The sequence below is a fragment of the Dendropsophus ebraccatus genome, chromosome 12 (genome assembly GCF_027789765.1).
Source record: "Dendropsophus ebraccatus isolate aDenEbr1 chromosome 12, aDenEbr1.pat, whole genome shotgun sequence".
In the NCBI taxonomy this organism is placed as follows: domain Eukaryota; kingdom Metazoa; phylum Chordata; class Amphibia; order Anura; family Hylidae; genus Dendropsophus; species Dendropsophus ebraccatus.
Genome location: NC_091465.1, coordinates 43146782 through 43162877, shown reverse-complemented (window position 1 = coordinate 43162877; position 16096 = coordinate 43146782). Strand labels below are relative to the sequence as shown.

The following is a 16096-nucleotide window of genomic DNA, read 5'->3' as shown; positions in this document are numbered from 1 at the left end:
ATGCCCCCAGAGGTGCCCCCATATACTAATAATGCCCCCAGAGGTGCCCCATGAACTAATAATGCCCCCAGAGGTGCCCCCATGAACTAATAATGCCCACAGAGGTGCCCCCATGAACTAATAATGCCCCCAGAGGTGCCCCCATGAACTAATAATGCCCCCAGAGGTGCCCCCATATACTAATAATGCCCCTAGAGGTACCCCCATACACTAATAATGCCCCCAGAGATGCCCCCATGAGTTAATAATGCCCCCAGAGGTGCCCCCATGAACTAATAATGCCCCCAGAGGTGCCCCCATATACTAATAATGCCCCCAGAGGTGCCCCCATACACTAATAATGCCCCCAGAGGTGCCCCCATATACTAATAATGCCCCCAGAGGTGCCCCTAAAAAAACAAAGATCCTACTCACCTAATCCGCACTGTGCAGGCAGCAGCTCTTCCTCCTCTTCTGGCTCCATCTTGCGAGCCGCAGGGACGGGACTTCCGGCAGGCGTGATGACGTCACATCCTCACGCCTGCCGGAGAGGTCACGTCCCGGCCTCCCATAGGCTGCTGGTATGAAGTGCCGGCAGCCTATGGGAGGGAATACAGGAGGAGGACGCTGACAGGTCCTGCTCCTGTATTCTGATCGCTTTAATGTTCCGCCCGCTCACTGTGCGGGCGGAACATCAAAGCGATCTGTGCATCCCGAGAAGCTGCATGGCCGCAGCTTCTCGGGATGCTCAAAAATAGGTGGCATGTCTCTTAGGGTCCGGGCCCCATACGGCAGTACCACTTGTACTGCCCTATCGGCGGCCCTGCACACATACATCAAACAACCAATATTAGGAACGGGAATTGTGAAACAGAACACAGCACTGGATGTTTCTTCTGCTCCAAGCCAAGACCCCTAAATACTAGATACCTGATTGTTATGAATAATAATATATTAGTGTAAGATTACCTATACATTAAGGGCCCTATTACATCGAGCAGTAATTGGCCAGATTTGGACGATTATCGCTCTGTGTAATAGAAACAAGGATCAGCTAATGCAAAAAACAATGGCTGATCGCTTCTTCAGGTTCAGACCTAAAATTATCGGCTGCCAACCTGTAATAGCAATGCACGGCCAACTGATGACAATTGAACAGTTTACATTTCCTGTCCATGTTCCCGGTGTTCTCCTGCGCTCTGTATGCGTCCCAAGAGAAATTTGAACAGCGCTCCATAGCACAAATCAGGGAGGTATGTGGTTAGTGTGAGAAATAATTAAAAAACTCTCACCTGATAGGGTTGTGCAAATGGAGGCACAACACTCTAAAAGCACATGTAGGATCGCTGCCACTCCCAGGTAAAAACCATACAAGATGGTTAGCACTGAACAGAAAAAAGACCTCCCTCCAACCAGGGTAGTAAATCAGGCGCGGATCCAACGGAGATGAAAGATATATTTAAAAAATTAAATATTTAGAACATTCATGGCGACACAACGTGTTTCTAAACCGTACTGGTTTCTTTCTCAAGTATCATCTCGATGACACTTGAGAAAGAAACCGGTTCGGTTTAGAAACGCGTTTTGTCGCCATGAATGTTTTAAATATTCAATTTTAAAATATATCTTTCATCTCCGTTGGATCCGCGCCTGATTTTCTACCCTGGTTTTCTGTTCTGTATGCGTCCCGGCACTGCGGCTGCAGCTTCAGAGCAGTCTGTCTTGGCTAACAGGCCGCTCAGCCAATCACTGGAAGCCCTTGCTAAACAATTATCAGGTTGTGTAATAAGCCCAGTAAACATGCGTCCATCTTGTAGATCAGCGCTCGTTTACCATATTGATCGGGCCGTCATCCACCCGTCTAATAGGACCCTAAGATTCTATTACTACCAAGCCAAGACCCCAAACACCTAGATATATAACTGTTATGTATGTCAATATATTAGTGTAAGATTACCTATACTTTAAGCTAATAATACCGTCATCAATAAATTAAAGCTTTCAGACAGGACACCTCTTGCAAAAACTTGAAATATGTCTGGATTCTGAGTAATGTTCACAAGATAGCTGTCAAGATTCACATATCATAGATACGAAAGCAAAGGACTGTAAGAGAATAAGATAAGGGGGCACATATGTAAGACAAGCTATACTGGCCCACTTACTTATCAGGGCTAGGAAATGGGAAAGCATATAAAATCCTATTAGTAGAGCTGTATAGGGATGGATTGTTGAATGAATCTGTAGACTTTACTATGGTTAAATGAACTGATTCACTAACAAAGGTCATGAGTTAAACCTTACAACAATAGGCATAATGTACCCGTATCTAATAATAAAGCGTAACCATTCAAAATCTGTAAATCTCAAAGATTGCAAACGGATTCTTGATGAATGAGGAAGGAAAAGTTTCTGTGCTCGGGGAGGTTGATTCTATTGTGGAGTATATAGAATGATGTAAGTAGACCCATGGTGTGATAGTTATAATGCGACGGGGTAGGAGGTGGAGTAAGAGCTCCTTGTGTTACAGATCACATCTCATCTTAATTAAGGGGCAGAATCCGAGCACCTTACCAGGAGCCTTGTTCTCAGTCACAAGGAGAAAAGCGGAGTCACACAACACACACACACCCTCCCATTGCTGGTCCATAAGAAAGGCTCTCCCTCCCTTACAGGATGTGCTATTAAGCAGCACAGCAGCCTCCATCCATCCTTATCAGCAGTGGCACACACACTGCCAGGCGGCAACATACAGACTGCTCGTACAGCAGAGCCCAGAGAATACACCACCTGCTGATCCCACCATCCAGGAACATCACTGCAACAAGGTAACAGTGCTGTGGATGTATGCTGTGTGCTTTATAATGGTGACCTGGATAGCTGTCCACTACAGCAGGAGGCTTACAACCTGAGCACTACAAGTAATAACAGGGAATGAATGAATGAATAAAATGAATGAATGCTAGTGGCACTGACACAAGATTGGGAGCTAGAATTTTACAGAGCGAGAACACAATGTAAATTCTGCAGAGCTTCTATAATATCAGATTATACGTAGAAGTAGTAAATACGACCAGGGATTGTTACGTTGAATTCTTCAATGGAAATAGTAGTAATTATTTTTTTTTAATACAATCTTTTCAGCCGGCAGCATTAAATAACGTGTAGCGGCATTAGTAGTCTTTGCTCTCGTCTTTCTCCTTTGTCCCTCCCTTTGTCCATGTTCTGTTTGCCTATTCACACAGGTGTCTGCTCTCCGATGTTATGGAGACGTGAAGATGATTTAGTTAGATAAAGAGGTTGATCTCTGATAATCTTTTCATCAGTGCTTGTTACAGGGGGAGTGCCGATGGTGGTGGTAATAGGGCGGGAGGGGGGGGGGGTGTTTATGCCAGTTCTTTGTGCCCCCCTCCCCCCCTCCCTTCCATTCTTCATAGTTTAATCCCAGAAATCTCTTTCTTCTCCTCAAAGATGCTCCAGATTTCTACATGTGGAAAACAAATAGACAATGGGAAAGTGTTTAGTATTGGTAGTAGTAGTATTTTTTTTATGTATTTATTACACATGTATTTTCTGAAATGTATTATTTTATATTTAAACAACAAAACATTATTATTACTACTACCATTATGAAACCTAAAATGTATTGAGTATTTTTAAGCTTGGAAGTATCTGGGGCAAAATGGCAGCTGAGATGTTCCAAAGAAAGCTGTGTACAGTACATCAACTTGGTGTGACGCAATATTTTTGTGTAGTGGAGGATATACAGTACCTGCATATCGCGCTACAATAACCCACTTTACAGCGTATATATTGACCTGGATGTGAACCATAGAAGGTAATAAGCACTTAGCTTAGATAAGGTTTCGTCGTTTTTTACATGTTATTCTCATTTTTTTTTTAAGTATCTCTTGTTTTATAAGCGAAAATAACTAATACTGTGTATTATATGATACCAAGTGTTATTGAGGGTATAATTTGCTTTCTTTCAGTAATGTTTTCATACAGGACCATTAGGCATAAAATATAATAGATAAGACATCTCAACAGCTTGGATAGACAGTGATGAATTCTACACATGGGTGTAAACACACACATGCTGGCTTATCTTCCACAACCATAGCACATATTCAGTACAGAGACTTGTACACAGAACAGAGCGCTATGACAGTATAATTATAGTTCCTTTGATATAAAAGTACTGTCTTTCATGTTTAGAAATGGTGCCTCTTCCCTTTCTACCAATTGACCAAAGCACTTATGTTTTTCTCCGTGCAGCGCCCCTTGCAGAGAAAACTGGCACTGGCACACTGACACCAATGGTTGGTGCAAAGACCATAGGGGCCTGTTTTATTATCAGTAACACATACATTATCAAAATCTAAACAACCATGTACAAATTTTATTATGAACATTGTTGAACACTACCTGATTTATTACAAACAGCAGTAGGGGGAATTGAAGGCAACTTGATCTACTGGTGTTATTCCTTGTAAACCACTGGAGAGGTCTCCATTAGTTTTGAGTTGACTTGCTGAACCGTTCGGGTTTGGCAACATTTTCTGAACCCAAACGCACAACATTTGATTACCAGTGGCTAGAGAACTTGGGTGCCGCTCTAGGGAGTCCTGGAAAAACCATAGACTGTATGCATGTTTTCCAGGCATCCTTAGGTCTGCTTCCAACTTCTCCAGTCACCGGCAGTCAAATGCTGAGCTTTTGGGTTCAGAGATCATTGCTAAACTTATACAGCTAGGCAAGGCAGCTCAACACTAACCTCCATCTTCACCATAAGCCGTCCCCACCTGACCCAAGGTTCCCACCTTTTGAGGCCTTGCTCACTGGATTTTACACTGAAGTTGGATACAGCACTAAAATTACTAGTATACAAAAGGTGTATTTCTGCCCCCCCCCCCATTTCCCAGTTTACTCTACAACTGCCTCCAATTCCTCCTCCTCCTACCACCAGTGATGTCTACCAAGGCTACCAAAGTTAATGTGGGCAGCAACTTTCCACAATTGTTCTGTTCCTACCTAAATCCCTCCCTATTTCCCCTCTATGTTCACCCCCTTCCTTTAACCCTTTTACTACCTCCTCTTCTCCCCACTGCTTCTCATCCTACCCGTCATGTGCCTCCTGTACCATTCTGCATACCGATCCAGGGCTTACTCATTGGTCGTTGATCAATGATGACCTAATTATTGTTTGCAATACATTCCCCTTATGTAAACAGGCATCTGCTAGTCATGCACTGGTAGCACAGCAGGTACGTACATGGTGGTAATTGAAATGATAAATAATAAACAATTACTGTCACCTATAAATGTCTATCTTTTGAACATTAAAGATTCAATATCATTTGATCTATGCTCATTTTTATAAAGTTACTGTGCTGATCTTAATGGTCATGTGAATCGGCATAATAGCTAATGGATGAATCATTGTTCATGTGGCACCTAACATATGTCTTTTACCATTTTAGCGTTCTTTAATTTACTAAACATTTACTGTGCAATTGGATGCAACCTGTCAGCTATTTCATGCTCGGGTAACTACACTGGGATTCCTAATAACATTTATATATATATATATATATATATATATATATATATATATAATTTGTTACATATATTAGCAGCTTTTTATTACCTTCACTTTTATACAATGGCTGTAGGTTAAATAAAACAATAGCATCTGGGAAAACCAATGTAAATTGGTCTAATAATTATAAAGTATCCATGATAAGGCACATTTAGTATATTAATTTACTATACATTTAGTATGGTAATTCAGTATATTAAGCCATACACAGAACAAAACAGCTGAATAAGCCATTTTTTCCTGACTCCACCATAAGCATGGAAACACTTGGCTACGTCACACGTTATTTAAGAAGAATAAAGATTGCAATGCCATCAATTCTGGGATCACTGGTGTTGTGCATTAGCAGGAAAAATTTCAGTCTTGATGTTTGGGAAATGTAGTGATCATTTATGACTATTTATGTATACTGAGTGTTTAGTTACAGTATATTCTCCCACCATAACAGCTCTGATATTAGCAGAAGATCCCACGTGGTCACTAACCTTTTTTAGGATATGCAGTCGCAGTAGCAGTGCTTTTGGCTATTCAATAACTTGTATCGGTCATTTTTTATCAGTTTTCCCCTTTGCAGGCTCCATCTTTTGCTTTTAGCTGTCTCTGAGCTAGGAGATGAGACTAGCCCCTACAATACACACAAACAGAAGAAGGGGTCCTGGTTTCCTGTGTCTCTATAGTGCACAGAAGCAGTAACAGCATGGCTATACATATCTCTAGGATAAGACAGGAGACTCACTAAAAGCTGCTCCAGCAGCTCTATTCCCATAGACTTCTATGGGCAGCATATAACCTGGTCCCTCAGTTAAATGATAGCCTCTTGTTTCTCAGGATGACAGAAGGAGAAGGGCTTATAGGTTAAAAACAAGATTTTTCTCTAATAACATATACTACAAAGGCAGCTGATAGATTTATCTAACCTTTAAGTACACAGGATTATATGCAATATACTCAATGTGTAATGCCCCTACAATAGAAAGCGCAAACAATTAACACCATACAGTAGTTCACAGCATCAATATAGACATACACTTTCCAATAGACAACCAGCTGACATTACAGTGTGACTAGGCTCCAATTAGACCTTTTGGCACTTGGCAGCTGCAGGGGCCCTCCCTTATCCTGGTGGTGCTTTGCCCAAACAGGTAAACTTTAAACCATGCAGAATCCAAGAAAGGAAGGGTTGCATCACTCACCAAGCACAGATAAAACAATGCTTTATTCCAGGAAACCAGAGGATGTACAGCAAATAGCTTTCCACTAACAGAATTATGGCCTTAAAACGGTCATAGCTTTGTTAGTGGAACGCTATTTGCTGTATGTCCTCTGATTTACTGAAATAAAGCATCATTTTATTCGTGCTTGGTGAGTGCCGCCACTCTTCTTTTCTTGGAGTCTGCACAACACAGACATACAGTAACTCTTTGTAAGGAAGGCATCTAACAGTCCTAAGGAGTTCTCTAGTAGTTTAGTTACCCCATTTCATCCTCCTTAACTGTAATTTGCCAGGCATTGAATTTATATATGCTTTACTTCCTTAAAGCAGATATCGACAAACAGAATAAAAAATGCATTAAACCTTACATTTGCATTCAGTATTCATTCATGCAGATGCTTATACACAAAAATAATGTGAAAACAGTTGATCAAGATGTAAAAAGCTTCTAACCCCAAGATCACTCATAACATTAAAACCACCTTCCAAATATGGTGTAGGCCTGTGTCAAGACCTCTAAAGATGTCAGATGGATTAAGGCACCAATACATTAGCCCAGATTCTTTAAGTCCCGTAGGTGGTGATGTGGCCTTCATGGTTTAGACTGATTTTCTAGTACAAAGATGCTCAATTGGATTAAGATTTGTGGAAATTGTAAAACAAGTCAACGTTCCCCAACTGCTCTTTTCCCAATTGCCTGTTCCCCAATTGCTCTTCCTTGGACCACTTGTGTGATACTAAGGCTGGGTTCACGCTATGTTTTTGCAATCCATTTTTTTTTTCATCTGTTTTTGCAAAAAAATGTGAATCCGTTTTGATTCGTTTTTCCATTAACTTCCGATATAGAAAATAACGGATTAAAATGGATCCGTTTTTTTTTTTAACGTACACAAAAACAATGTCGACCTCATTTTTGTGTCCGCAAAAAAAATTGGATCCTTTTATAATGAAAGTTAATGGAAAAACAGATCAAAATGGATGCACACAATTGCATCCGTTTTTTTTCCATCAGTTTTTCATTTGTTTTTCGAAAAATGGATGAAAAAAAAAACGGATGGCAACACGTAGTGTGAACCCAGCCTAACCACTGCATAACGACAACACCCTACCAAACCTGCCAGATTGGAGATGCTCTGACCCAGTTGTCTAGTCATCACATTTTGGCCTTGTAAAAATTAACTCACATCCTTACATTTGCTTGTTTTCTTTCTGCTTACACAACAACGTTTTCAAGGGAAAAAAGTTGCTTAATTGCCTAAAAATACCCTACCCCATGACTTTGTAACATTGTAACATTTGTAACAGTAGCAGTCCATGTTATTCACTTGTTCACCAGTTTTTAATGTTATAGTAATGCCCCCCAGCCTAGCAGGAACTTGGTACTGCCAGCCCACAAATGTTACAAATGTTAATTTATATAACAAAGCCATAAACTGTTAAATATGTACAAAGCACATACATGATTTACATAAGCAATAAAAGCATACGAAATAAAATATAGAAAGTCACTGAGAGCTCCCTTGCAAGTTACAGGGCACCGGAGCAAGTTGGGTAATGTAGTTCAGTGATGACATAATTGAGGGAGTAAGATATTGAATCATACTATCACAGCAATGTACCCTCTACTGTCCAAGAACTAGAAAAATTGGGTAAAGGAGTCAAGACTACAGAACAGACAGCCCATATGTATGGATTATCATAGAAAGTTAAAGCAAATCTGTAGGCTCCATCGACCCCCATGCCAGACTGCTGGTACTGTTGCGCTGCCACGGTCAATCCATGTCTGGTCCCAGGGTCAAAATCTCCTGTTTTTAATCTGGCAATGCAATGTCAATGAGGTGGGGCCAGGTGTGCTGTGCCCTAGGCATGTCTTGCTGCCTGCCCTACCTGCCCCAGGGGCAAAGCTAATAAGAATAGGAGGAAGAAGAAAGAGGTGCTACAGAGCCCAGGGCACAGACTTGCTAGGCCTCACCTCATTGACATGGTGCTGCTGAACTAGGAGTGCAACCAGGAGATATTTGGACCTGGGACCAGACATGGATTGACCACGGCAACGCAACAGTACCAGCAGTTTGGGGGTGGTAACACATTTGCTTTATTTTAGGGATGATCCGAACCTGCTGAGGTTCGGGTTCGTACGAACCTGAACTCTCGGCAATGATTCCCGCTGTCTGCCCGCTCCGTGGAGAGGGTGGATACAGCCGGAGCACCGCCTGGAAAACTGGGATACAGCCTATGGCTACGGCTGTATCCCAGTTTTCCAGGCAGTCCTCCGGCTGTATCAACCCGCTGCACGGAGCGGGCAGAGAGCGGGAATCATTGCCGAGAGTTCAGGTTCGTACCATCCCTACTTTATTTCCTTGTCCACAAATACAGTGGTACATACACAGCGGGCCTTGGTGCTTATGGGCGAGTCTGAATGCTTCATGGAACTGAACATAGCAACAACAGGATATAATCATATACAACCTGGGAACTTCTACTATACATTTACATATATCTGCACTGTACATTGTAGTACAGGTGCTGCCAGTATATTTGTCAAAAATGCAGGTACCTGGTATTTTTAATGGGATTTTGAGAAATAACATCCTAACAAAGGGACGTGTCTTACAGTTCCTTGGATACAAGTGCATATTCAGCAGCAATATACAGTATAGGGAATGTATTCAGTCTAATATACACATATACTACAGATACAATAAATATATGCAGAGATCACATGCTACATACAGGCATACAGTCAGTACTCAACAGCTACAGGATTAATAGAGTATTTCTGCAAAGGATAGAGATCTGTGTTCTGGTGTGTCCTCATCTGAGATGTGAGGGGAGTGTCTGAAGACTGTATTTAGCAGACAGCTCTTCTTATCTCCCCCTCCCTTTACTCAGTAGATAACAGATGTTTGCTCCATTCTCCCACCCCCATATCAGTTCTCTTTGTACCTTCACCCCTCCCTTCCTTTTCAACTTTTCTTCTCATGTATGCGAAGCTGCCCAGAATATTGATGAATATCCTTCATCTTATAAGCACTGGGATATTGTGCAAATATATAATAAATAATAGTTTAATAACAATGTTTCTCCCACTTATTGCCTTGTGGTTAGCCCATGAGATATGACCAGCTGGGTACTCTATATTAAAGTCCCCCATACAGATTGAATAACTGATGACCAAAAGATTATCAAGCAGTACCTTAAAGGCGTTGTCCTGTTTGGGAGGATTTCAGCAAAAAATAGATATCCTGATGATGAGCTGTCCTCAGCTTTGCCCATGGCTGAAATCTACAGAGCATTCATGTAATACAAGGACATGCTAGGTTCTTCTAAAGGAGAGAGGCCACTCAATCTAGTGGATCCCTGGTCTGAGGCTTCCAGCAGGGGACTGCTCTAAAACATTTACATGGTCTTAGGGTCCTTTAAAACTGAAAGACCTGTGCGCCATACGAGTGCCAGTATAGCAGATTAGTGCTTGTTTAATGAGTTTTTCATGTCTTAATGATTGTACAGCCAATCACTTACATAATGATCAGCCGCACATCCTGTATACACAGGGAGATGTGCAGACGATGATTTTTAGGTCCGACAAGCCGATAATTGACTCATTTACAGTGTCCTTCAAGCTGAATTTAAATTGGTTTCCCCACAGGAAATACATTTTTAAAAATGGTACCCGGGTGTCTTAAGAATAAAAAAATACTGCATACTCACCTGTGCAGTCCCCCACTGCCGCTGATGTATTCCTGTCCGGGTCCCTGCTGCTTGTAGCTTTCTGGTGACTTGCCAAAGCTCAGTAAATGCCCACTTAGCCAACCACTGGCTACAGAATTGGCTCTTTAGCTATTCTAATATGTGAGGAACATTACAATCAACCCCTGCCTAGACTGAAATAGCCAACAAAAATGATTTTCACAGCCACTGCCCGAGGTGTGTAGCAGTTTACTCCTCTTTCCATACTGAAAATACGTGGACACTCTGCCAAGCAGAGTGTGCAAGTTTATGGAGGGCTGGGAAAATAGCTGTCAGCTGACTCAACATTCAATCAACGGATATTGATCATTTACTTCTGAAACTTATGTACAGCCTACTGCATTATAACTAGAGCAAGGGTATGTTCACATGTCTGCCATTGTGGACCAGTAGCTGTGGACAGAATATGGACCCGTTCATTTCTATGGCCCCGTTGACACACCCGTAGGTGTTATGGATTTATGATGTGATCAGTGCTGCAAGGAATGCTGGCCACCACTAGTATGAAGAGCATTTGCAGCACAGATCACTATTCACATGCATCCATAGTGCATCCATAGTACTGTCCATAGGTGCAGGTCTGTGACCACGGACAGCAGTACGAACATGTAAAATGGGCCTAAAACAACAAAATATCTCTACAGGGACATAAAACTAATTTTTTGTACACCAATAGAGCGCTCTGTAGGCAAAAGGGCTGTAGGCTTTATGGATGTTTAGCCAAAAGTTAAAGGGGTTATCCAGCGCTACACAAACACAGACACTTTCTTCCTGAGACAGCACCACTTTTGTCTCCAGCTCAGGTGTGGTGTGCTTTGCAATTAAGCTCCATTCACTTCGATAAAGCTAAGTTGCAAAACCCCACCTACACTGGAGACAAAAGTGGTGCTGTCTTTGGAAGAAAGTGGCAATGTTTTTTTTAGCGCTAAGTAACCCCTTTCACTTCCCAAACTCTCTTTCCCGGTGCAGTTTCAAACTCAGCTTGCAAATCATGCGCAGGGAAAGGGGAGGAAGCCAGTGCCAGACTTCCCTTATGATGCCTTATTTCTCAAGAAAAGAAAAGGATTGGGCACATTAAAGGGGTTATCCAGTGCTACAAAAACATGGCCACTTTCCCCCAACTGTTGGCTCCAGTTTGGGTGGGGTTTTGAAACTCCGTTCCATTGAAGTAAATGGAGCTTAATTGCAAACCGCACCTAAACTGGAGACAACAGTTGGGGGAAAAGTGGCCATGTTTTTATAGCGCTGGATAACCCCTTTAAAATCTAATAACTCAGTCTTTCTCCCCCATCCCCATGGGAAGGAGTCCACCATACCCATTAGACATCTGGCCAGTCCGATATCAGGTGGTTGGACTGACATTGATCTAATGGTAATAGTGAGCTTAGGTGCTCTATCATAGTAATACACACATCACAGATTCATAAGAGAAGTGCATGTGAATCACACCATAAAGGGATGTCTAGTGTCAGGACTAGTCACTAAGAGAGACAAAATGGCGGACACAGACAGTGCACCCTAAGCTCAGCCCCACCCACTGACTCTACCTACTTGCCCCCCTAGGCTAAACCCTAGGGCAGCAACTGGGCGGCGGTCCCTGTACTGGCTTGGTGGGACACAAAGACAAGACAGACAGACAAAACACAATAAAGAGCAGTCAACAGTCCGGGTCACAACAATCGGGCAGCACAGTACAAAATCACAATCCAAAAGCAAGGTCAATAAACAGGCAGTATGGTCAGGGGCAGGCAGCTAGCAGGAATGGTCAGAAACACAGGCAAAGGGATCAGCATAAACAGAGCAAGAAAACCAGGCAGAGACAAGCTCATTATCCGGCAGTGAGAGGCAGGCTGGCAGACACTATATAGGAGACCAGAGGTCCAGTGCAGGAGCTGATTGGACCAGACCCCTGATCTCCTCAGAACACCTGGGGCAAGAGCAACCTGACCAGACAAGCTAACCAGCATCAGAGTTAACTCCGGAGTGACCAGGAGTATTTCAGGCAAAGTGGGTGTAGCTGAACAAACACAGAAGGAAATAAAGCAGTGTTCAGACAAGGTTCAGGACACGCAAAACATACAAAAACACTGAATATCAGTGCCATCTCAGGCGCGCAGCACGAGCCAAGGGGCGCACAGAGTTTGGCACAGGCATATTCATGACATCTAGTTTATAAAACCAACGTTCAAATGTATATTAAATATTTAGAGATTAGAGTGGACTGAGCAGATAGCAAAAAGTATTTTGTTTTGTAGAACTGGAATATTTATACATTACACAGACACCTGATTGATTTCAATGAGATCTGTGGGAAGAAAGGATATGCAAAATGGCTCTCACACCACTTAGGCAAAGTAGTTTCCCTTCCAATGTTTTTCTTCAACCAGGATTCTTAGAACATTGACCGTTTTTTTCAAAAGGAAAGACTACTAATCTGCAGACAACTGTTTCTGGGTAGTTGCCCCTTTTTAAAGCAGGATGTTATCTGACTCGTGGGAGGCCTATCTATGTGGGATTAAGGGCATACTGGTTCTCCTTAAGGAAAGGCCGTCATAAAGACGTGTGGAGGTCATTCCTGCTCCACTGGGAATTATAGGAAGAAAGGCTATGCAAAATGGCTCTCACATCACTTAAAGGAGAAGTCCCATGGAAGGACAAAAACTGCAGACAGGCTGGTGGGGGCAGGAAAGTAATAAAAACTGAACTCACCGGTCTCTATGCCTCCAAAGCACTGCCCCAGGGCCCCATTCACATCAGCCAGTTACTTGCAGCTTTGGTAGCTGCAATGTCATGATCCCGATTGAGTGATCGCCCACTTAGCCAATCATTGACTGGGACGGGACACCGCCCCAGTCACTGACTGGCTAAGCAGGCGATTGCTCAGCCAGGCCGCGACGTTTCAGCTGGTGAAACCTAGTACATGACATACCCAATTTCCAGCTAAGGTTGACAGCTGGCTACTGCGAATGGAAACTGGGAGCAGCACATCATCTGCATGAAGATGGGTGAGTTGTTTATTTTCCTGCCCCCACCAGCCTGCCAGCGGTTTTGGTCCTTCCATGGGTCTTCTCCTTTAAGGGTCTTTCACACTGGCCAATTATCGTGCCAAAAATTGTTAAATCATTCAAATTTAAGCAATAATCATCTGGTGTAAGCGCAACAATAGTATAAGGCAAGGATGCCAGTTAGAGGCCGCTAACAGGCCTCCTTGCCTGTCAATCACCCCATAGAGTAAGCTGACAGGACAGAGAGCCGTCACAGTCCAGAGATGACTAGTTCCCAGCTCTCTTCCTGCCTTGCGCATGACAGTAAAAGATGTTTCACTGGCATAAGAAGGTGCCAAAGAAGCAACCTGGACCCACAATGAGAACTGTGTAGTTCTCCTTTTTTCCTGTGCAGGTGCTGAAGGGGAATGAAAGCTTTTCCTCTGGGTTCCCTAATCATAACATCTGATCGCCATAGTATTATGACCATGACCCCCCCCCCCCCCCCAAAAAAAAAAAAAATACTTCAGGGCAGCAGTATAAGTCTGCATTTCTTCACTTCCTTGGATGTCGTCTTCAGGGTCTCTTCAGTGTCAGACCGCCATTCACTCAAAACTGAATTTTTTATTGTGCCACACAGAAGAATTTTACATAACTAGCGCTCTATGATTATAGGCAGAGCTTTCGTATCCCTCAGGCATCACACAGATGTACTGTGTTCCAAGTTGCGGGGAAACGTGATGAATATACTGTATGAGAGTGGTCGAAGTAAAAATTCACATGTCACCTTCATAACTCCAGGCGAAATAAACTCTATCAACCCAGCCACTCTACTGTAGTCAATGCAGTCTTTGTAGCTGTTCTGCTATGTCTGCAGCCATCACGTGGTCACAGCGGGGCAGACGGATCAATAAGGTTGCAGAGACACCATGTAAAAACCAAGATTAAGTACTGTCTGTGACCTATTCTGTAAAATGTCTCACAGCTAATGGTAAATGTCTCCAATACTAAAGGCTATTGGAAACCAGACACCAGTCCTTCAGCAAGTCACCTGTTGTGTAAGGCAAAAAAATTTTCTTACGACATTGATTTCAATTGATTGCCAAGCTGACAAAATTGGTCCCTACACATTGGATGAACGTTGCCCGACGCATTTGGCCCATGTAAAAGTGCCAGCGATCAGATGACGAACAGGAAAACTGATCGGATCATTTGTGCGGCGGTAAAATGTATGGGTATTGGCTACACATTTCTATGTGTAAACAAGAGGTGTGCGGACAATAACAATGAATGGTAATGGCCGCACATGGATCATGTAAAAGGATCTTGATATGAAATAAAGTTCTAAAAAGCGGGGACCATCGCTTGCACAGTTTTGTCTCATGTAAAAGGACCCTTAGGGTAAATTCACACGGGCGTCTCGCATAGAAAAACCGCAGCTAATCCGCAGCTAATCCGCAGCTAATCCGCAATACATTTATTATTCTTATTAATATTAATATGTGTATTGCGGATTAGCTGCGGATTAGCTGCGGTTTTTCTATGCGAGACGCCCGTGTGAATTTACCCTTACTGCTTTCCCTCTGGTGAGAACAAAGGCATGGGAGTATATCTAAGGGCCATATAACATGGGTTAAATATCAATATATACTAATCCCTGTGTAATAGGCCCAGTGATCATATGATGAACAAGCCTGGTCATGGGCTGACTGCATCTTTTAAGCTAGTTAAAAAAAACATTAAAAAAAATATATATATTGGACACATATAAATCTGTGTATTAGGTTTCTGAAAGCTACTTTTTCCTACTAGGGGAAAGGCTGTTCTGTGGCTTTCTATTGTTTTTTTTCCTGGAAAACCTTTAGGGTAGCTTCACTCGTACCGAATTTGCAGTGGATTTCACGCTGCATGTTTGCAGCGAAATACACTGCAAATCCTTGTACTGTGAAGTTCAATGGGGTTACATACCATGCTCAGCGCTGCAGCTGCATGTGAGGCTCCCGGCTCCTGTTGGTCCTGCTCAGCCAATCAGTGCACGGCTCTGCCACAGTCACTGATTGGCTGAGCGGGACCGACGCGGGCCTCACATGCAGCCGCAGCACCGAGCAGGTAATGTATGCTGCGGGCGGCAGGGGGTTAAAGGGGGCGGCGTTACATACTTGCAGCAGAATGAGGTATGTAACCCCATTGAACTTTGCATGGATTTTGCTGCAAACTCGCAGTGTGAAATCCGCTGTGAATCCGGTACGTGTGCAGCTTCCCTTAGGGGGAGATTTATGAAACATGGTGTAAAGTTAAACTGGCTCATTTGCCCCTAGCAACCAATCAGATTACACCTTTCATTCCTCACAGACTCTTTGGAAAATGAAAGGTGGAACCTGATTGGTTGCTAGAGGCAACTGAGCCAGTTTCACTTTACACCATGTTTGATAAATCTCCCCTTTAGTGTCCATTCACATGTACAGGATCTAATGCCGATTTTATGCTGCAAATATCATTGAGAATAAATGATTTAACACAACAAACAATCCAGTTGAGCCTGTACGCGTAAAGGGACTCTTAGGACTC

The 16096-nt window shown here is 42.8% G+C and overlaps 1 protein-coding gene across 3 annotated transcripts in view; it reads left to right on the top strand.

Moving 5' to 3' along the window:
* The window catches only part of LOC138768967 (FXYD domain-containing ion transport regulator 6-like), a 78967-nt gene that overhangs the window by 28443 nt on the left and 34428 nt on the right, over positions 1–16096 (top strand). The window contains exon 1 of one of the 3 annotated variants that reach the window (XM_069947075.1): positions 2672–2807. The exons of the other annotated variants lie outside the window; for them this stretch is intronic. The gene's annotated coding sequence lies outside the window, so the exon portion shown is untranslated. Of the gene's footprint in view, positions 1–2671; positions 2808–16096 lie in introns of those variants that run through there. 3 annotated transcript variants of the gene reach the window in all.